This window comes from Lissotriton vulgaris, chromosome 3_1 (assembly GCF_964263255.1).
Source record: "Lissotriton vulgaris chromosome 3_1, aLisVul1.2, whole genome shotgun sequence".
Classification (NCBI taxonomy): domain Eukaryota; kingdom Metazoa; phylum Chordata; class Amphibia; order Caudata; family Salamandridae; genus Lissotriton; species Lissotriton vulgaris.
The window spans coordinates 1,825,301,943-1,825,325,854 of NC_141689.1; positions in this window are offsets into that span (position 1 = coordinate 1,825,301,943).

A 23,912-nucleotide genomic window follows, 5' to 3' on the forward strand; every position below is an offset into this window, starting at 1 on the left:
ATCGTGTCTCCTTCTTTCTCACACATTTACAGCTGTCCTTTTCTTATGTTCACTTTCAATAAGTGTATCTCCTCGTACATACTGGCAAATACGACCTGGATTAGTGCACGCTTATGTTTTTTGTCAGTGTGACTGAGGTGAATGGTTTATTCACTGAAACATTAGACGAGGAAGAGTGATAGGAAAATAGAGGCTCCGGTTCGCAGGAAAGTTCCTAAAATAGCTTAATTATTCTGAAGGGAAACCGGGTGTTGAGGTGCACTATGTACCAGGGGCAATATTGAAACTGTGAGCGCGAATTTTGTATTAATACAAAATCTGCGTTGTATATGAGCTATTGCTAATACTTGACCACATTTATATTGTCTTCCATCTTGTTTAAACGTCATTGTATGTTACCTAAAATTATTGTTGATTCCACTGCAAAAATAACAGTTGCTAGTTTCACACATGTCAGCACAAAATGTTCTGAGAGAAAGTCTCCTGAATGTACTAAGCCAAGGACAAATCTTCCTCATCCTAGCCCTGTTAACATTGTATCAATACACAGTGTAACCAAGACTGTGAGAATGATCAAACCATAAGGTATTGGTGGTGGGAAAATCACTGAGTGTATTCTGTGTGAAAATGTTTCCTTTAAACTGTTTCTTAATGTTTAAGTAAATGTATTATTTGTCCACCCCCCACCATTGTCCAAGCCTTATATAAGATTGTTCATTTCTCTAATGGCAGAGAGCCCCTACTTCCATTCTTAGAAGGCAAATCAATGTCAGATTTTATACTGGACTGCACTGAGTTCTTTTACTTGTGATTTATATGCTTTGCTGCTAATTTACTGATGTCATATTCTGTATTTTGACTTTAATACCTACATACAGCAATTAAAAATATCTATTTCTGTCATTCTTATGAGAATGTTTCAGAAGAGTTATGTACGCTCGATCTGATTCCAAAGTGACAGTTCCAATCGAGGAGTACCAAAGTCCAAACTACAGTGACTACACTGCCCTGAATATTGAAACTCCAGCACTGAATTTGTATGGTTTTAGTTAGGAATCTTGTAAGGGTTCCAGCACTGACAAAACTACATTCGGCAGCAACTGGCTTGCTCAGTTTGCCAAGAGATTATTTTCAGCGATGGAGTTACTAAATTGAATGTCTAGTCAAACATTGCTCAATTCTACTGATTCAAAGCTTAGTCATAAACTTGTGATTATTGAATTATGCAACGTTTTGTATGATATAAAAGATATCCGGGTCTAGAAATGAAATAAATGGCCAAAGGTTGACTGTTTACTTGATAACTGCTATTTTAAGACATCTAGGGCTAGAAGTATAAAGCATTCTTCCTGTCGCAAACAGCCCGATTCACAGGATCGAGCTATTTGCGCCAGAGTAATGCTTTTTAGGATGCACAAAGCGCAAATTGCAATTCGGTAACGTGTTTCCAAATTATAATTTGGGTTTTGTGAATCAGTATTAGGAAGCGGTGTGCTGAGAGCTTCCATTCTCAAATGGGAAGGGGCCCCAAAGTGACCCCCTTTCACTCTGAGAATGGTTGAATAAATAGTTTTTAAGGGCAGACTGTTGTTCCACGGACCACTGCCTACTCTTAAAAAATGAAACGCTCAAGTTACATTTTTTTTCTTTTTAAGCACATCCTGTTTTCTTTTAACAAAAACGTGCTGCAATAAAAAAAAAAAGATTGCTTTATTTCAAAGCAGTCACAGACACGGTGGTCTAGAGACTTCAGCAGGCCACCATTCCTGTGATGGCTGTGATTTCTAATGGGTTACAAATTGTGATCTATCGCATTCATATTCATGAGGTAGGTCTATTTATGAATCACCACTGAAGCTCAAAAGAGTTTCATACATTAGGAATAGCAATTTCCTAATTGTGATTCGCAGGGAATCATACTTAGGAAATCGCTGTTCCTAATCATCGTACATCTGGCTTCTAGTGTGGTATTTTAGCCTTCAGATGCATCAGTAGAGATCACTGAGAAAGTTTTTTACATCCCGGGTGCATTCTGCTTTGGGTGTATAATTAAAGAAATTACACACTAACGGCCACATGCATCAACCTATTTAGGAAGTGCAAACGGTGTGAATCGGTAAATTCGTCCGTTTGCGATTCCTAAATACGTTTTTGGGATGCATCATGCATTTTTGTGAAATTCGCTATTTATAGCGATTTCCAAAAATGCGATTGCTTTTAAGGAATCGCAAATTTGCGATTCCTTATAAGCAATGCATGATTGTGTTTCAAATTGCGAATTCGCAATTAGGGGGTGCAAATTACCAAGAGGGTGAACCTCGTGGTAATTTGCGAAAATGTATTAAAATGCTCAAAATTGCATTTTAAAACACTGTCATGTTACAAACACACATGTCCTTAGGACATGTGTGTGTGAAACATGCACTTCAAAATACATTTCAGGGGTGCAGGGGGGGTCCTTTGGACCCCCCCATGCACCCATGGAATGCATTAACATTTTGCGAATCGCTAATTGAAATTCGCAAAATGTCAATGCCTTCCCATTGATTCCTATGGGCCTTTTGGCCCATAGGAATCAATGGGAATTGCGAAATCGCAAATTAGAATTCGCATAATATTTGCGATTCGGTAAAAATTGCGATTTTTACAGAATTGCAAATATTATGCGATTTAAATCATGCATCCCATTTTGCGATTCCTTATTTGCGATTCCCTAAAAATTGCAAATAAGGAATCGCAAAACCTTACTTTGATGCATGTGGCCGTAAGTGCCATATTTATTACCTTGCTGTGCTGCCCTACGTCACAGGGAAAGGGCAGTAATGCGCCTAATTTATACAATACAGAGCATTCCTGTCCTTTAATCTTGCGCCATATTGGCAGCCTAGAGCCAATGCAAGCACCCTTGCACTATGGTGCAAGGGTTCCTGTGGTTGTAGGCAGGATTGTTTTTGTGCAGTAAGGTGCCCTGTTCTGTACAAAAACAATCCTGAGATGCTTTTTCTTCTTTCTGTGTGCAGTAGAATGCAGCACACATAGAAAGAGGAAACAACGAGGAGCAATAAAGATATTTCTCCTTGTTATGCCTCTTTTGGGTAGGCATATCTTTTTGGTTCATTCCCATGTGCCAAAAACCATGCAGGTTACATAGGAACACCCATACAACGCCCATATAATGCCTTCCATGCGCAGAGTAACGCAAAACAACAATTTGCGCTGCATTGCATTACTCCATTATTTGAAGCCATTCAAAGGTACACCAAGTGGCTTTGCGTGGCTTCAAAAATATGACTATATGTTTGTGTCACCTTTGCACCACCTTGCGTGGTACTAGAGTGATGCAAACTAGGTCATAACTATAGCCCAAAAATTTGGGATGCTTGACCATACCTTCTCAATGGAAGGCAATGGCTCATACTCAGTGTGAGAAAAGGGCATCCTCACTGCTGTATTTTTAACAATATCTTGGGATCTGTCCTACGACCCTTTCATGGATAACTGTGCAATAATAATTATTAACGCACACCGATCCCTACAATAAAAGGAAAGCATGCATGATTGCAGACTGTTCACGCTACACATCTCGCATCTGCTGCTCACACCCCTCACGTGCCTTGAGTTGGTGAGGGTCTTTCACTGGTTGTGAAAGTAAAGGCTAAAAATCCTAATTTCTTTAATAGTGAACACATATCTATACCAGTTGTTAGTAAATTAAAATCTAAAAGCTACCATATTGTTTGCATTCCACAGATAAGCTTTATGATATAACTTTTTATCACTTAACTATCTGTGGTGTTCAACTAGGAAACTGATGGTAACTATGGGCCTGATTTAGATCTCGGCAAACGTGTATCTCCGTCACAATGGTGACAGATATCTCATCCGCCGAAATATAAATCCTGTTACTCCGTCACAATGGTGATGGATATCTCGTCCATACAATATAATGGGATTAATATTTTGATGGACAGAATAACCCGTCCGCCGAAATATAAATCAGGCCCTGTATGTTGTTACTCTGTGTTATCCTGGAGAAGGGTCCTTGTCGCCACATGAAGGAAATAAGGTTGGTGCAGATAACTACAGTTCCGGTGATGACAAATGTGAGGGAAACCAGAGTACAAGTCAACTACGTTATGTATTTTGTGTGTGTGTCAAAAATATGTTGATGTGATTTGCAGAGACTGTTGCTCATGTTGGATAGTTATAAGTGGTATAATATTCAAGAGTTAAGACAAACAAACTAAGACATTATTATGAGCATTTCTTGCCATATAATGGTGTCAGTGGGTGCTTCGACTAAGGCATTGTGAGCCCCTAGCTTTTTGCCTGTTCATTGTTGATGGGTTCTACATTTGTCATTGTGGTATTTAAATCGTTGTTAATCCTATCTGTTTGCCCACCTGTCCTGAGGAGTTCACCTTGAAAGGTGAGCTGAACTAGAGAGCATTTTTCTCCGCTAACACATCTCACAAATGTGCTCTATTGATCACTGGCAGCTTAAGTATTGATACTGAACCATCACCGTCCTAATGATGATCCCTAACAGGACAATATACATCAATTTAATATCCTGAAATATTGGCTGCTTTGCAATATTTAGAGTGAATCTGCTTTCAATTATATTATTCTCAGGTTGTGCATGAAACTAAGCTTCCTGTATGTAGCATGATCTAGGGGTTAAAAAAGACTACAGAAAGAGGGGGCAGTGTGTGATCAAGAGTTAATGCTGTTACATCATGATCACATGTGAATTAGTGGCTTCTTGTTGCAGCCCTTCTTTCCATTTGAATATCTCCTTCTTCCTCCCCAAATGCTGGTTTATCAGCAAATGTCATTAGAGAAGCAGGTGTCTTCTGCAGGAAACAACCCTAACAATGCGGGCATCACAATGCGATGCCATTACAACGCAGTTGTTACAACGATCACATTGTAACCGCGCAATGCGATTACTACGCAAGTTGTTATATCGACTTGCAGTAGATGGGGTGTTAACATTAGAAATAGTATAGTTTACTATTCCAACACCTTCCCTACTGTTACGTAGGCTGGAGTTGGAATAGTAAATGATACATTTCTAATGTCAGTGTGCCATTTACTGCAAGTCAATGTAATGACTTGCGTAGTAATGGCATTGCATGGTAACAAAGTTGTCGTTGTAACGACCGCGTTGTAATGGCATGCGGAGTAATGGCTCGCGTTGCAACGAGACATGGCCGTCTTCTGTGCCTAAGATGTTTGTCACCAACTACTGTTGTTCTCATTTGCTTTCAGCGTTTTCCATGGTTCATGATTTGACTTTTGGATGTCACCTCCATACTTGCTAATTATGCTTAAGGGTATGCTAAAATGTACAATTGTTGAGAACGTGTAGGAATTTAATGTAGTACTAAACCCCTATAATTTGAGTTTGATTTCCCAACCTTGCACCTGAATCCATGCTTCTAATTGCTTTGAGGTAACCTATATGCAGAATGGAATAAATGTTTCCGGTAATACATTTGGGGCCATATTTATGGCCAAGTCACAGTGCAGCGCAGCAAGTCACCTTGCTTTGCTGCGTGACAGGGCAAGGGCAATGTGCAGTATCTAAGTCAATACATTTCTGCCTTTTCCCATGTGTTTACGCCCTTTTGCTTGTCTTGTGCCAACACAGGCACTTGCACCATAGTGCAAGGGTAGGTGAGTTGTAAGGAGGATTGTTTTTGTGCAGGAAGGGGCACCTTTCCTCTTTGTATGTGTGCTGCAGAATGAGGAAAACAATTAACAGAAATAAACATATTTCTCCCCATAACGCCTCTGTTAGACATGGCATCTTTTGGGGTGTTTCCCCTGATTTTTTTTGCTTTTTTTGCTTTCTGAACTCCCGGTTCTGACTCTATTTGTGCTGGCTTAGTGTTTCTCTTCACTTTTCTCACTGCTAATCAGTGGAAAAGTGCAAGTGCTCCTGTGGTAAAATGTGTTATGGATTGATGTTTCCATGATTGGCCTGTTTGATTTATGTGTCAGTCCCTAGTAAAGTGCATTGCGTGTGCCAGGGCCTGTGACCCAAATGCCATTAGAGGGCTGCAGCACGGGATTGTTCCACCCAAACGAACGTCCCGTAAAAGGTAACCCGGACCTGCCATTGCGGAGTCTGCACACAGTTTGTAACTGCCATGTCGACTTGGCCAGTGCACACACTTGCCAGTCCCTCACCTTCCCTTTTCTTACAAATGAGCCACCGCTAAGGAATGCTTAAAGTACCCCTGTGGGCCGGGTGCAGTAAATGTGAAAGGTAGGACATGCCCTGGTTTGTGCGGCATGTCCTGATAGTGAACTACGGCCAATTTCGTTTTTCTCTATTACAAGGCTACCTGTTCCCCATCGGATCAAATGGGGAGTTTTGTTTATAATATCTTATAAACATAACTGGCCCGGGGTATTAGGTAGGAAAATAAAGTTTAGTATGCCTGAACTCAGAATCTAAAGATGCATCTTTTAGTGAAGGTGATTTTTACATTCTGTGTTTGAAAATACCACTTTTAGAAAGTAGGTATTTTCTTGCTCAGTCATCCTGTGTGCCTCTGCTGGAATGTGGATTGCCTGTCTGGGTTTTGGATGACAGAAGGCTGGAGAGCAGAAGTGGCCCCAGATAGTCTAGGTGGGTCAGGAAAGGGGATGAATAGACCTGGGCCGCAATTAGGGAAGGGGAGGAGATTTCCTTGCACCGCAAAGGGCCTGGCCTGCCTCTGACCATGCTGTCTCCACCTCCTGCCAGGAAGTCACAACAGAGAAGGCAGAACTGGTTCTGGCTGGGCACAGACACTCTCTGCCTAAGAGATCAAAGGACTTGGGGATATAACTATTGGGGCCCAGACCCCTGACTTTTAGAACTCTTTTGGACCAAGAAAACTGCCAAGAAGAAAAACTGGAGAAGCTGTGAGGAGGAACTACCAATTTGCTGTTTGCTCTGCTGTATTGGCCTGCAGTGGCTGCTTCTGTCTTGGGCAGTGAAAGGACTGGACTTTCTGCAATCTACTTTTGTGAGTTTCTCCAAGGGCTTGAGGTAGAGCTTGCCCCCTGTTCAAGAAGTCTCAGGAATAAGCAACCCAACGCCGTTTACGACGCCGCTGCTGACTCTGTGTCCTGAAAGGAACCACAGAGGGCACCAATGCAATGCCTCACCACCACCCTGGTCTCACTGACGACGCCTGCTGATGCCGCCGTCGAGCCACTGCTCGCACCGCTACCTGTAGGCACCGCACTATGCACTGCCTAATTTCACGACAACGCCTTGGTATCCACGCCGCCGCCGCTCCATGCCAAAATCTACGTCGCTGCTTGTACCGTGGTTCGAGGACACTGCTCGTAAAGTTACATGACGCACCGCCCTCATCTCGCACCGCAGCTTTGGCTTACCGATGCTGGCACCATTGACTCTAGTTCATCAGCCGATGACAGCGCTTCAGCCACGATGACGCCGCTGCTTGCACCGTGACCTGCCAGCATCACGGTGAGCATCGCCTTTACCTCGCACCATGACCCTGGTCTCACCGATGACACCATCTGATGCCGCCACCGAGCCACTGCTAGCACCACGACCTGAGGGCACCGCTTCACTTCGCACCACAGCACCCGACACCTGCCGACGCCAGCGGTCCTGACTTCAACAGTGGGGAGTTCGACCTGCAAAGCGTGTGACTTCAAGGGCCCGACATCTCCTGCACCAACCTCTGGAACAGATGCCTACTAACGCCGTGCTTACAGGAGCTCAACAAGAGGTCACCGACGTCCTGCATTTCTAAAATGTACTATTTGCGGGTCTTCCCCACACCGTAGCTGGCCCACGACACCGCTGTCAGCCAGAACTGTTTGGATTTGTTTGCATATGACGATGTGATAGCCCCGGAAGGAGCTATAGACATCAAGGAACTATTTTTCAAGCATATTTTGAAAATTATTTTTAAGTACTATATTGTGGCTTTTTATCAGTGTTCGTCTTGTCTTGAATATATAAAAATATTGGATATTTTTCTAAACTGGTGTGGTGTCCTTTTGTAGTGCTTACACTGTATTACTGTTGGTTGCGCGCAAATGCTTTACACACTGCCTTTAAGATAAGCCTGACTGCTTGTGCCAAGCTACCAAGGGGGTGAGCATGGGTTATTTTAGGAGTGTAACTCCCTTATCCTGACCAGAGTGGTGGTTTCTGCCCGACTTTGGCACAAGCCCTAGCCAACCAAAAATCCCATTTCTATCAGCCTCACCTGAGGAGGCGTAGATTTTTGGCAAATTCCCAGGTCTACCACTTCAAATCTGGGAATGCATCAAAATCCATTGATGCTACGTGGGAACACGCACACAGCGCCCATGGAAATGCCTCCCTGGCGCAGAGTATTGCAACACAGCGATTTGCACTGCGTTGCATTACATGAGATTTATGAAACCAATCAAGGCCACGCAAGGTGGCTTTGCGTGGCTTTATAAATCACATTTTAGGTTTGCATTGCACGTATACAACGTTGCATGGTGCAAGCGCGACTCAAACCCTTCCATAAATATACCTCTTAATCCTCCAAGCTGGCACTTCAACTGTGCTGGATGCATTTTTTACCCATTACTGATTTTTTGCCTTAACAATGTTTTTCAATGATGTCATCAATTTCTTAGCTCACTAGTGGTTCTTCTGATAATAATATAGAATTGACCTTCATAACTATGGCGTGCAGGCCTCAAAAACTTGTTTCAAATTGTGTGATCCAAGGCAAATGTTTTATTTCAGAGTGGCCTTTTTCTTCATTATCACATACCAAAGCATATTTAAATATGAGTTCAGCATGTTTGCTGTACAAAACCTATTTTATTTGATTTAATAGACTAAACCTTGCTCTATGTATAATAATAATCTAGCCCAAATATAGACAACACATGGCCCATGACTTGCCTCTTAGATCACTAATACCATTGTTATCAGGATGGGGACATGAAAGTTTCTCAGTACATATTTATAAACTCCCACGTTCAATGAATACTAAAGCATGACTTGGAAGTGCGCTGTCATTTCCAGACAGACTTTTTCCATGGAACTGGTGAAAACACTTTCTCAATGACAAACAGTTTACTGGTAACATTTGACCCTTGTCTTCTAACACAAAGGGAATGTGACAAGATAAAAATAAGATTTAAAGGCATCTTCAAAACTCATTAACTTTTTGAATGAACAGAACAGCCATCTAGAGCTCACAAACTAGGCCAGTTGGCCCTAAAAATAGCTCGCCCCGATAAAATCAGACTCACTATAGTGAGTGGGTAAGTGGGCGAGTGAATTGCTCGAGGCCTGGTTTGTTTGGTAAGAATTGTCTCTGCTGCTGAAAATCTGTTTCATGTGCATGCAGCACTGTTAATAGGGGCATACCATCCATGGTGACTCAACCTATACTTCCTATTTGTGCCTAGATTGATACTATTATTGTTATATGTATGGCTCTCATAGGGAACCTCTATCTTTTAGTTCAGTTTCTGAATATGATAACTCACTGATAGCAACAGCTGATAGCAAATTTCGTTAGCCATTGTTGCTACGTCATAATGATCTTCCAGGCCAGGTTGACAGAGCTCTCTGAGAGCTTGTCAGTGCAGCACTGCCTGTCTGCTTTGAATGAAAGCAGAAAGCACAGCTGCAGATGGGGGAAGTTGCAGTAGGTTTGTCAAGGATGGTAGGTAAGGTATTTTCTTTAATTTATTTACCATTGGGACAGTCATATATAACAGTGGCCATGTTACTTCTCTGTCACTGTGTAGCATTTGTAAACAGGGGCAGATGATTTTCGGGGCCATACATAAAATAAAATTATAGATGAGTAAAAGGTGAATTATAGAAATGTTCTGAGTGACATCATAAACAACTAGAGCTTTGCTCCCTGTCTATTTGATCTCACTCAGAACTCCTCGGTGAAAAACATCCCCATAATTAACTGTTAACCATCTACAAATCTCTATAATATTATTGGGGTGTGATCTTAACACTAAGGCGTCATTGTGCTCTAATAGCAGATACAATAATATCTGCATAGGAAAATAAAAGATATTTAAAAAAAGAAAATACCCCAAAAGGACAGAAAAGTCAGAAAAATGAGTTTGAGGATGAGTGCCCTTTGAACTTTAAAAAAGGTAGAGCTAGTTGAAAGACTAATTGAAGGAGGTAAAGATTTTTATAGCTTGGTAGCAGTGATCAAAAAGACTAAATATGTGGCCTGGTAAACACCGGAAATATGATAGCATAAGAAATCCTTACTTCTAGTTACGTTCAAAGATCTAATGAACCAACTAGTTAAGTGGGTTGTCTCATAGCTCATGCTCCTGTCATGAACCGGGAAAAGATTTAGGGTGGATATGAGTTCTGTTTAGACTTCATTAGTGTAAAACCTGTGTTGCGTACGTTAGGGGATAAAAAGGACTCCGTGTGTTTCCTTTATGGAGCTTAAGTCTAGAAAGCAGGTGGTGTTGACATATGCCTGGTATGATGTATGAATGGATGGATTAGGGTTATGAATGAGAAAAGAGAGGAGGGTGAGGCGCAACCGGTGAGCCAGAAGCGAGTGTAGGATGATTAGCCCAAAGCAAGAAATCAGAGTTCTACCTCAGGGTTAGATGCCAGGGTTCCTTCATACAAAAGGGGCTCGGAAGTCATGGCTTTAGTCAGAAGCCAAACTCCATCTTATCCTAAATAGCGGAACAGCTAACTTTACTAAGCAAATAAAAAATGGGCTCCATAAAGCAGGAATATTGTTTCAGGTCTCACAAAGTGACTTACTGACTCAGTCAGAGGTCAAGAGAATGTATCCCAAGATGGCTGCTTACCACAAATGACTGAATTATATTTCATTTGAAAATAATTAAAATATTAAGCTAAGATTCATCTTCAACACATTGTACATATACTCGAGTCAAGAACTTGGGACCACTGGTTATAGGTAACGATGAAAGAAACTTTAGCTTGTTTGAGCGTGATGCGAAACAATAATTTTCAATTGATCTATTATTGTTGTATGGCTGAGGAAAGAATTTTTTAAACTTTATTTTCCAAATTGTCTCACATGTCAGCCATATACAATTGGTGGTACACTGTCTCATAACGCAGCATAAAATAGGTATCTTAATTGCATATTTAAGTATTGTACATATATCATTGCAGTAGGTATGTAAATAGCAATATCTGCACTTTCTTACGATTGCATTAACCTCCGCCTGTCCCAACCCTTTTTTTCCCAAACATAGCACGTAATCACCCCGGTGTCTGAGTCAACGTGAGTTTATATAAAAATACTAGCAATCTAAGGATGGTATAATAGCCATGAATTGATGTCTTGTGTGGAAGCAGCAGCAAACCTGCGGGATATGTTCCGATACCCCAAGCTCTCTGGGACTATGCCATTCTCTAGTTGTGAATTGTATTTCTGATGCAATATTTCAACATATGCCCGATATGGGACCCAGATGTCCTTTAGTCATAACTGTTGTGAAGTCAGCACACCAGTAGTTGGGAGTGGGCGGAGCTAGGGGGCCAGAGGAAGAGGAGGGGCAGACACAGGAAAGGGTCAGTTAGAGTAGGGACAGGGCAGGAGTAAGAGGAAATGAATAAAGCTCCAGTTTAGAGAAACACACGTGTCTGTGTTTATTGTAGCAGGATGCTACAGCTGGCGACGAGGGTGGGATCGAGCACCCTGTGTGACATGTGCTGATCCTGTGACGCTGCCCGACCCTGTGACCCTGTTCCCCGTCAGCGTGAGTGATAAGCCGGCCCTGAACCTCCATGACCGCGTGGAGCGGTAAATGCCGTGAATGAGCGTGGGAGCGCCGTCGCGCGTAGGAGGGTCGGAGCTCGCCCGTGTGTGGGGCTGGAGCACAAGAACAGAAGTGCCCACCGGGAGCTTACCCCGGCGGCAACTAGCCTGAAGCTCGCCCTGCGTGTGGGGCTGGAGCGTGGAGCTAAAAGCGCCTACCGAGTGCCCACCTCGGCGGCAGAAGCGCAAGTGAAAACGCCCACCGAGTGCCCACCTCGGCGGCGAACAGAGCGGAGCTCGCCCCTTGCCTGGAGGCTCGAGCATGCCCACCGGAGCCCACCCGGCGGCAGTAGCAGTGAAGATCACCCCACGTGTGAGGAGTGGACAAGAGACAACCAAAGCCAACCGGGAGCCCACTCCGGCGGCAAGAGACGAAGGAAAGAAATCTCACCTGCAGCAGTGACTCTGGCGGTGGATCGCGGCTGAAAACGACGAGTGGTGAGTGGAAAACTGCAGCCCCGGGTGAATGTGTGGCTCCGGTCGAAGGAACGAGCAGAGACGACCAAAATCTCGTTGAAAACGAGATTCCCGGCGGCCATCTTGAAGTCAGGCAGCATTGGCCAATCCCCTGCGAGGGATCATCGGCGGCCATTTTGAAGTCAGGCAAAGAGCCTGAAACATCAGTGAAGCACTGGGAAATGCACTAAAGACAGCAAACAACCTTTGGCAAGTGTAAAGGCAAACAGGCACAGGCTGAGGCAAGAGGCAAAACACATAAACAAGCATTGGCGATTGAAAGCAAAACAAGCATTGGCTAAGAGTGAACAAGCATTGATACATGCAAACAAACAAGCAGTGATACATGCAATTAAACAAACATTGATACATGCAAATCAACAAGCATTGGTGCATGCAAAGACAAGTATTGGCTAAGAGTAAACAAGCACTGGTATATGCAAGTAAACAAGCAGTGATACATGCAATTAGACAAACATTGATACATGCAAATCAACAAGCATTGGTACGTGCAAAGAAACAAGCATTGATCCATGCAAAGAGACACAAGCATTGATACACGCAGATCAACAAGCATTGGCGAACACAACAGAATCAAGCATTAGCGAAGACCAAACGAGTACTGGTGAAGGCCAAACAAGCATTGCCAACGTCCCAGCACATGACCAGACCGCAGGTTTCGACTAAAGAAGATCAACTACGAAGACGCGAAGTCGAGTGAACAGCCCGTGCCCTGCAAATACGATCCATCAGAATCCTCTTCTCATGGCGAGGGAAGAAGTAGCACAACGACACAACCCTTGCATCAGAGCACCACCCCCAGGAATGCAGTATGATACCTGGAGTCTGTGTCTTGAACAGAATCAATGGCTGGCGACATTGGGTGACTTCCTGGACGCCAATGGTGAACAAAGAGAGAGGAAATGTCTAATGCTGCTCCTCCATTTGGTGGGTCCAGAGGGCCGATGCCCAATCGAAACATTTTCCAAAAAAGACACAGAAATCTACAAAAGACTCCAAGAACAGCTATGTGCCCGTCTCTCCGCACAAGCGGAAGTAGATCAAGAGCGCATCGCTTTCAACACAGCTCGACAGGAACCAGGTGAACCACTGCCAACTTTCATCACTCGGCTGCAAAACCTGGTACAAGGCTGCCACTTCAACACCTTTACGAATGAGGACGCAGTTTGACTCCGGATAATTGACGGCTGCGCAAACCCCGACACAAAGCTCAAGATCTTGCGAGGACAGTGGTCGCTAGAAGAAATCATCAGGAAGGCTAAAATGGGAATGCACGTCAAGGCAAGAGACAGATCACAGGACCCGAATCTGAAGGCAAATTGTCAAGGTGCCTGAACAGATGATACTCGGAAAACAGTCAACACAAAAAAGAGAGAGAGGGAAGGCAGACCAATGGAAAGACAACGGGAGAGACACAGTGACAAGGAGTACTCTGAGTCAATCAGTCAAAGGACAACCTCAAAGAGTTCTTCACCCTCAAAGTGTCATTCAAAGTCTGACAAAGGAGGAGTGTCAAGTGGGACAGATCGCACCCCTGAACAAGATGGCAACTTACACAACAAGAGAGTAAGGAAGACAAACTATAGAAGGAGAGCTCAAAATGGTCACAACTGGAAGTTGGCGCAAGAACACTCTTCGTCAAGTTGTGAAGACGAGTCTGAGGGAACATCATCCAGCAGGAGAACACACCACCAACAGATCAGAGATACTAGAGCACCGAACAATTGGGAAGGAGAACCAGATCACACAAGACGGACTGGTCCCGCACACCAACAACAAGCAAGAAAAGATACATGCAGTCATGGGCCTCAAAGCATCCATGGGCCCCGCGACAACGTAGAAACAGAGCGTAGATGGGTAACATCAGGCGAGAAGGACGAAGAGGCAAAAGCTTGGGATCAAGCACAAGGAACAAGCACGGAATCTTCAAACAATCTCCCAAATGAGACAACATTGAAGATGTTCCAACAAAGACACACGGAGAAGCTTTTCACAGACAATTCCGAGACGGAAAGCAGCTCGTCACGGACTACCCGGTTCCGAAGACCACCTGGTAAGACATTCCCAAAGGAACACTCAAAGAGGAAACTGACGGAGCACCCCTCTGATTCAGAAAGCATGTCGGTCCGATCCTTTGAGTCGGCAGAATCGTGGTCCCGACAACGGCCACGCGCAACATTCACAAAGAAACATTCTCAGAGGGAAGTGAGGGAGGACCCCTCTGATTCAGATAGCATCTCGGTCCGATCCTTCGAGTCAACGGAGTCGTGGTCCCGACAACGGCCATGGCGCCAAGCACCTGAACACATCAGCGGACCAAGGGACACTTTTACCGTCAAGAGCGACGTGTCTCACACCAATGTCAATGCACACTCGATCACTCCACCAGACGACCTGCCACATCGAGCACGGGTGCATCGCGACACAAATACTACACCGTCACCCCGGGTAGGGGCAGCAAGGTTGACTCGAAGGTCCTGGTCCTGGTCCTATAAAATGGAAACAGATATCGTGGCCAGTAGCACCCAAATAAAGACGGACCAACCAGTCGATCTGCAGAGGAAGCCGGACGCGCCAGGAGAGTCAAGTCATCATTGGATAAGAACGAAACACACAACTACCCAGCCGGTTCCAAGGTTTGCCTGTTCTAGGCGCGAGCAGGAGTGGGAGAGGCAACCCGAGGCAGCAAATCAACCTCCAAGCCATACCAAGATGGCCTCCCCAGTTCATACCCCACCGGCTGGCATCCCAGACTCGAAACAGGAGGACAGTGTTGTTCTCGACCTGACAAAGCAAAATGAAGCAAAAATACATACAGACACTCGGAAGGGAACTAGAATAACATCCCCGTGGAAAAGAGGCCGAGCGTCACGTGAGCAAGAGTCACAAAGGAGGACAGACTGCCGACATCAAACTGAGCTCGCCATAAACACCTCTGACATTGAAGGCCCCATCTCTCCAGACATCAGCAACAGAGCTTGTCTATTCAAAGACGAACCACTGGTGAACACTCATCACGACATACATCCACCCAAGAGACTGATAGTGGAGATGGACTGAGAAGTCAGTATGTTTTGTTTGTTTTGTTACAAAGGGGGGAGATGTTGTGAAGTCAGCACACCAGTAGTTGGGAGTGGGCGGAGCTAGGGGGCCAGAGGAAGAGGAGGGGCAGACACAGGAAAGGGTCAGTTAGAGTAGGGACAGGGCAGGAGTAAGAGGAAATGAATAAAGCTCCAGTTTAGAGAAACACACGTGTCTGTGTTTATTGTAGCAGGATGCTACAATAACGAACTAGGCATGATGCTGGCATAGATCTCACTATTTACATTACAGTATGCCAAACTGCGTAACCATCCCTGCAGGGTGGGGGCAATCCTACGGCCCAGATAATAGCGCTCTCTCCCTTTTGGCCAGTAGTAATCCAATGGATGCAAGGTAAGGTAAGGTAATATTTTATTTGTATATGATTAATTAAAATCTTTACAAAAGTATAAAAGCCATATGACAATAAAAGAAAATAATTTACTTTTTAAAATGCAACAATTACTGTGATCAATTCAAGGTTTTTACTAAGCCACAATGAGTCTTTCAAGTGTGGTTGAGTCTTTCCTTTGTTAGGTCAAAGAACTTCACAACCTGACAGTTCAGTTTGATGTTACTAGTGGTGAAACACAGTTTAACTGCCTGCCTACAAGTCCGAACAGCATGTGATCTAAAAAATGATAGCAGCAGGTTCTGTCTCAGGTCCCTTAATCTCGGGCATATGCATATCACGTGGACAATGTCCTCTTTGCCAGATTTACACAGGCGACACAAGTCTGAGGCATGAGATCTCTCCCATGGAGGCAGGTGCTGTAATATCGGGATAGCCCCAAGGCGCAGTTTTAAAAACTTTTCTTTAACTTTTATTTTCAAGGGATGCAAATTGTCGCACTTTTTTAGGAAAATTAACCGTGTATCCCAATAGTGCCACTTCTGGAGTAGGAACAAGAGTCAGTTTAGTCATGACACCCAGTGTGTTATGTATTTGCTCCCAGTATGATTGCAATTTGGGGCAGGTCCATGTAAGGTGCGCAAAATCCGCATATGGTGCGGAGCATTTTCAGCAAGTGTTGGGTCTGGGCGGGTCTATTCTATGTGCTTTGACTGGAGTGCACTAAATACGTCGAAGGAATTTGAAATGCAGGAGTATATGCCTACTGTTAAGGGAGACTTCCCTTGTCACCGCACAGCACTTCGCCCATTGTTCGTCTGTAATGGAACGGCATAGATCTTGTTCCCATTCGTTGCGAACCTCGTCATCCCTCACATGTCTCGCACTAGCGCAAGCTTTGTGTAGCTTGGAGATGAGGTGAGTACTCGTCTCACTTTCAGTGATCAATGTAAGTGGAGCGAAAGAGTCGGGTTCAACTGGGTAAGTAGTCAGTGTGGCACGTAGAGCTGAACGGATTCGCCCCAATACGAAGTGATCCATAAAGGTGATAGATTGAAACCGGGTGTCTTCAGACACTGAGAAAATATGTTCAGCCAGGTATAGATAACCCATTTTTGTGATATTGAATTTGGCTAAGGTGCATTGCACAAACTTTTCCTCGTTATTGGCAGCCAGGTGGGGTGTGGGAGGGGGAGGGCTGGAAAATATAATGTGGTGGCGCCGACTAGCCTCTGTAGTTTATCCCATGCCCAACTGGTGGTGGAGACACTGTATGTTGTGTGGGTCTCTAGAAACGTCCTTCAGTAGTACAGTGGCCAGTTGTTTGAGGTAAGACAAAGTCTGCTTCCGTTCATAAAAATGGGACACTCGCGTCAGGATGAAACCAGGCATGTGCATAGCAGCACTGGGCTACTAAATAACACAGATCGAGATCTGGGACACCATCCCCCCCGTTGCAAGGAAGGGTAAGCACCTGCCAGCGGATGCATGCCCTTTCCCCCCATACCAGCTGGATGAGGTGTGTTCGTAAAGTCAAAAATAAACCATTGTTGAGGGGTACGGGGATATTATTAAAAAGATACAAAAATTAGGGGAGTACTACCATGTGAAGTATCGCAACTCTGCCTGCTATTGATAGAGGCAGGAGAAGCCAGCATTCCACTTGGGCTTCTAAGGTGCAGACAGCACACCCATAGTTCAAAATGAGCATTTGCGCAGTGTCCAGGTGAACATGAATGCCTAGATACTTTACCGTAAAACAGCACCATTGAAGGGGGAATTCGCAGTCCCACGGACTGTACTCTTTGTCAATGGGAAAATCACTTACTTATGCCAGTTAATGCCCAATCCAGAAAAACTGCCAAATCTAAGTAGTTCTCTGATAAGTGGTTCTAAGTTTTCCTGAGGGTTTCGAACATAGAAGATAGTGTTGTATGCATATAGCGAGACTAAAAAGGGGCCAGTGTTGAATTGTAAGCTTCTGTGTAGATGATGTTCTTGAAAATGATGACTCAATGGATCCGTGGCCAAAATAAACAAAAGGGGCGACAGGGGGAAGCCCTGCCAGGTGCCACGGGCTCAACGAAAAGGGTTCGGGATAGAGTGCAGTTCAATCGGAGTCTCGCTAACAGTCGACAGTATAATAGTGCTGTGGTGTTTATAAAGCCCACATGCATTCCCATGCAACACATTACTGAAAGAAAGAAAGGCCATTCCAAGTAATCAAAAACTTTTCCCGCATCCAAAAGGATAGCAGTAGCTGGTGCTTTCGGGTCGATTCTATGTATTACAGCAAATAACGTTCTGAGATTTAAGGAAGTTGATCGATGAGGGGATAGACCATTAGCAATTATTTTAGCTAGTATTTTATAATCCAAGTTCAATAGTGAAAGGGGGCTGTAAGAGCTACAAAGGGACCTGTCCTTGCCAGGTTTGTGGAGGAGAACAATTACCGCTTCTCGCAGTGTGAGGGGCAATACCTGTCTCTCAAGCACTTTAGCATAGACCTCTATTAACTGCGACGCTAATATATCTTTGTAGGCCTTATAGAAGTCCCCGGTGAAGCTGTCTAATCCGGGGGGGCTGAGGAGCCTCGGAGGGTATCAATTGCGCCAAGTAAATCAGCCTCGGATATGGGCTCTGCTAGGAAATCCTGCATGCATTTTTCCAAATACACCAGTGTAATCTCTGACAAGTAATCTTCTTGGGCTGAAAGATCGCTCCCTATTTTAGAAGAGTATAAGTCCGTGAAATAGTCCTGAAATTCATCACAAATTGCTGGGGTGGAAGAGAGCATTTGATTAGTGGACGAGCGTAGTTCGGTGATGTAAGATCTGCCATATGGAGGATGGAGCATTTGAGCCAGCACCCTTCCGGGTCGCTCCGCTTCTCCATACTGTCTGGCAGACTGGTATTTGCCCAAGTATAATAGCTCCCAATCTGCAGCGTCATGGAGTTCAACAAGTAGGGACAACCGTTGACCCTCTGTATCTGGGTCTGAGGTGTGTACTGTCGCAGCATCTAAAGCCGCGAGTTTGCGTTCGATGCGCGCAAGTGTGTTACGCAGGTCTTTAAGTACTCGACCATGTTTGGCGATGCACACACCCCTTATGTATGCCTTAAAGCCCTCCCACAGAACCTCCCACGTCCACGTGTCTACTGAACCGGTGTTAATGGAGAAGTAGTCTTCAATGGCTTCACGCACCTCTGCATTAAAAAGATTATCATGGAGGGCGGGGCTCGAAAATCGCCACTGACGCTCAAAACCTTCTGGGCGGGGAACATTCAGGTGAAGCTGCACCCGGGCGTGATCAGAAAACGTTTGAGGCAGTGTCCCCAGTGACCGGAACCAGCCGGCAACACCTGGGGAGATTAGCCAAAAATCGATCCTGCTCAACGTGTTATGCTGGCCCAAGTAGTGGGTATATTCTGTGAATGCAGGATTGCGTTTGCGCCAAATGTCTAGTAAGGAGAGTTGCTCACAGAGATCCAGCAGAGCACGGTGTGCATGTGGATTGGTGTCCGAAAAGTGGAAGTGCTGTCTAGGCTTGGGTTCATAAGTAAGTAGAATCCCCCCATGCAGGATAAAGCAAGGTTCCAACCTCGATCACTGTGCGTGTAAGGAGTGGAAAAAATTGGGGGAGTCAGTATTCGGGCCATTGATGCCTACCAAAGCCGTCTAATGTCCCATAAGTGTGCCTGTGATGATGATGAATCGGCCTTCACCATCCCCTACCACAGAGCTGAGGCTGAAGGAAACTCTCTTGTGGATAATGATGGCCACGCCCCTGGAGAAATTGCTGTAATTCACAAACTATCTGTGTGCCCCCAACTGGCAGCAAAGTGGGCCGTGTCCGCCTTAGGCAAATGTGTTTCCTACAAATAAGCGATATCCACCTTGTGCCGCATCAACTAGTTAACAACCTGTCATCGTTTGCGATTGTCATCCAGTCCCCTGACATTCCAGAACATTAAGGACAAGCTAGAGGGACCTTCAGTGTTACCTAACTGTGCCATAGGAAATACACATCAAACATAGCATGATGAAGTAGCAAAAGAAACAGAAAAGCAGTGACAGTGACCATTGCCATACATAACTGGGAACATTTAAGCAATGTGAAGTTACCACCCCCCCTCCCACCACCCAGCCTCACCTCCACCCAAGCGAGGCAGTACCCTAACAAAGCACATAACTTGAAGTACCAATTAACTTTACATTTAAGTGTAGAACCCCGAGAAGCGCACTTTCGCAAAGGCATGAACAAACCCAAGGTGTACACCTTGACGGGTGGAGTCGCCACATCATTCGGCCCACTAACTGAAATAGTACAGAAGTATTAAGTACATTATGCCCGGACCATTTAGCAATCAGGATGGTGAGTCATTGCTGGTATGCTAACTAGAACCTGAACTGGAGAACAGTTCAACACTTGCGACAGAGCCGCTGTGTAGTGGGGAGGGCCCCCCACTCCTTGACCCCGTCCTGTTGTTGTTTTGCTTGTAGGTATGACAGAATTCCTGTGACTCCTTAGGGGTGTCAAAGATGCGAGTACGGCCACTTATGTCTACCTTTAGATTATATGTTGATACTTAAATAGTATTAGGACGGTATGTTACACTTACAACGCAACTTTTACGTCGTAATGCTGTTACAACGCAGCTATTACAACGCAGGATCCATTACATCGGATGCCATTACAACGCATGGCATTACATAGCAGATGCTATTACAACGCATACCATTACATCGTAAGTATTGGTAAGTATATAATTTTTTTTTATTTTATTTAATATTATATAATTGATTTAATTATTATTAATTATAAATAAAAATATGTATTTATGTTTTTAAATATTATAAATTAAATATATTAATTTAAGTGATTTTTTAAATAAGTATGAGTATAGGAGTATATGTTTTGGGGTACTGAGGTATATGTTTTGGGGTGTTTGGGTATTTTTAGGTTTTAGGGCAGGGTTTGGGTTTTGGGGTATAGGGGTGTTTTTAGGTTTTAGGGCAGGGTTTTGGGTTTTGGGGTACAGGGGGGTTTTTAGGTTTTAGGGCAGGGTTTCGGTTTTGGGGTACAGGGGTGTTTTTAGGTTTTAGGGCAGGGTTTTGGGTTTTGGGGTACAGGGGTATTTTTAGGTTTTAGGGCAGGGTTTGGGTTTTGGGGTACAGGGGTGTTTTTAGGTTTTAGGGCAGGGTTTGGGTTTTGGGGTACAGGGGTGTTTTTAGGTTTAAGGGCAGGGTTTTGGGTTTTGGGGTACAGGGGTGTTTTTAGGTTTTAGGGCAGGGTTTGGGTTTTGGGGTACAGGGGTGTTTTTAGGTTTTAGGGCAGGGTTTGGGTTTTGGGGTACAGGGGTGTTTTTAGGTTTTAGGGCAGGGTTTGGGTTTTGGGGTACAGGGGTGTTTTTAGGTTTTAGGGCAGGGTTTGGGTTTTGGGGTACAGGGTGTTTTTAGGTTTTAGGGCAGGGTTTTGGGTTTTGGGGTACAGGGGTGTTTTTAGGTTTTAGGGCTGGGTTTTGGGTTTTGGGGTACAGGGGTGTTTTTAGGTTTTAGGGCAGGGTTTTGGGTTTTGGGGTACAGGGGTGTTTTTAGGTTTTAGGGCAGGGTTTGGGTTTTGGGGTACAGGGGTGTTTTTAGGTTTTAGGGCAGGGTTTGGGTTTTGGGGTACAGGGGTATTGTAGGGTTCAGGGGTAGGTTTGTGTTTAGGGATAATTAAATTATATTTACCATTTTTAAATTAATTATAATATATTTAATAAATTAAATTAATTTTATTACATTAATTACATTTTTAAATTAAATAAATTATTTCAATTAATTTAATTTAATTTCAATTATAAAAATATGTACATTAAATTAATTTCATTATTTTATTTAAATTAAATTATTTCCATTTTTTATTAAAATTACATTTTTTAAATAGATATTATTTTATAAAATTAAATTAATGGCTATTTTAAAATGTATTTTAATTAAATTAATTAAATTAAATTAATTAAATTAACTTAATAACATTTTTTTAAAAAGGTATACTTACCTATACTTACGATGTAATGCCATGCGTTGTAATAGCATCTGCTATGTAATGCCATGCATTGTAATGGCATCCGATGTAATGGATCCTGCGTTGTAAAAATTCTGTTGTAACGGAATGCGTTGTAAAAATCCGCGTTGTACTGACACCAATCCTATTAGGACCGTCCCAGCTGGGAAGCCAAGGAGCAAATTCCAATGTCTTTTGAACAAAAGGTAAAGAAGGAGATGATTGTGTTGATACTTAAATAGTATTAGGACAGTCCTAGCTGGGAAACCAAGGAGCAAATTCCAATCTCTTTTGAACGAAAAGGTAAAGAAGGAGATGATTATGTGTTGATACTTAAATAGTATTAGGACCGTCCCAGCTGGGAAGCCAAGGAGCAATATATTTTTTTTAAATGTAACATTATATTTCAATATGTTTTTAAAAGCAACACATTTAATATATTTTATTTAAAGGAAGATTACAATAACTGTCCAGATTCACAAGCATTTCTATTAAATCAGCTCTGCAAATAATTATGTGTTGTATTTAGGCAAACCGTATTACAAATGAAAAACTAATCGGATTGTTTACCCTACCATTTTAGATGAGCTAGATGATTCTATAACGCTGTTATCTGCTAAAAAATGAAATATATTGTAAAAGGCAGTACACCCAAAAATACGAAGTGTAGACTCTTAGGGCCCTCATCTACAGGAAAATGAAGCAACACGGTGACGTAAGCCATTTAGCTGCGGCCGTGCTGCACCATTTTCAAAGTAGAGGGTTGTGTCATCTTAACAACAAGCGCCAGTGCAGGCACCCTTGCATCATTTTCCAAGGGCGTCTGTGCTGCGGGGATGATTATTTTTGCGCAGGAAGGAACACCCTCCTGCAAAAAAACTATAATTAATGGCATTTTCCTCTTTCTATGCAGCACGCATAGAAAGAGAAAAATCTGAGGAGAAATAAAAGTATTCCTCCTCGTTGCGCCAATCCTACGCCTCCCCTGTAGAGTCATAGGATCTGGGAATGTATCAAGTTTCATGGATGCTGCATGTGAACACCCACAGCAACACCCTTGGAATGCCCCTTTCACGTAGACTCGTAGAGTAATGCATGAAAGGGGCCCATATTTACAAAGGCCTTTTCTTCAATCGCCCCTAAGCTATGGAACACCCTTCCATGTGAAATTAAAGCTCAGCCTTCTGTTCTGCGTTTCCGAAAAGCTCTAAAAACCTGGCTGTTTGCAAGGGCGTACTTGTAGTTATTTTCTATTGCTTCCTTGGTTTTTTCTGTTAGGCGCCTTGATGCCTTCGGGCTAAGTCGCGCATTATAAGATTCTTTTCATTTCATTTCATTTCATGAAAAGTCACGCAGGGTGACTTTACGAGGCCTTGCATATATGGGCAAGCCCGTTGCACCATCGGTTCATTAAAAAAAAGTAGCACACCGCCGGCGCAATGGGCCTGTAAATAAGCCTCTTACTTGTTTTATGATCAGTTTGTGTGAAGGTGGATGAAGTCTTGCCTGGTTCGATGTGGCCTAGAGCTGCTGGCTACAAGTGCACCTAATATGGAAGTGGCAGGGAAACCAATGAAAACTAAATCAGACAAGGAGTAGATGGGCTACGTTTTTGTCTAGTTCTCATTATACAGACTTCTCAATGCGACGTAATCAAAGCAGAAATTAACCAAGATGCAGACTATAACTGACTTTGGGTCTCCTCAACACATGTGGCAAAGGTTTAAAAATGGAGAACTACATGCTGACACACTGAGTCTGCGTAGAGATGTAAGCTACCACAACAGCTTGGTCCAAGAAAAGATAGGATGCTAACTAGCTTTCTAAAGTCACTTCTGTCAAGAGCTTTAGAGACACAGAGCAGAAAAAGCAAACACCATTTCCATCATTCAACACACCCATGGAGTTGTTCACAAGGTGTTACATTTTCAGTGCAAGATAGGGAACAGCAGAGCTTGGCAATCAGTGAATATCAGACTTCACAACGCAACCCTACTTTTTTGAATTTTCTGTTTTGGGGTGACCCCTTTTCACTCTCCCTTTTTCCTATTTTAAACCTGTCTTCCCTTCACATCTACAGTCCCCTGAGCCATAAAACCCCTTACCTCCATTTACCTCCACCCACTC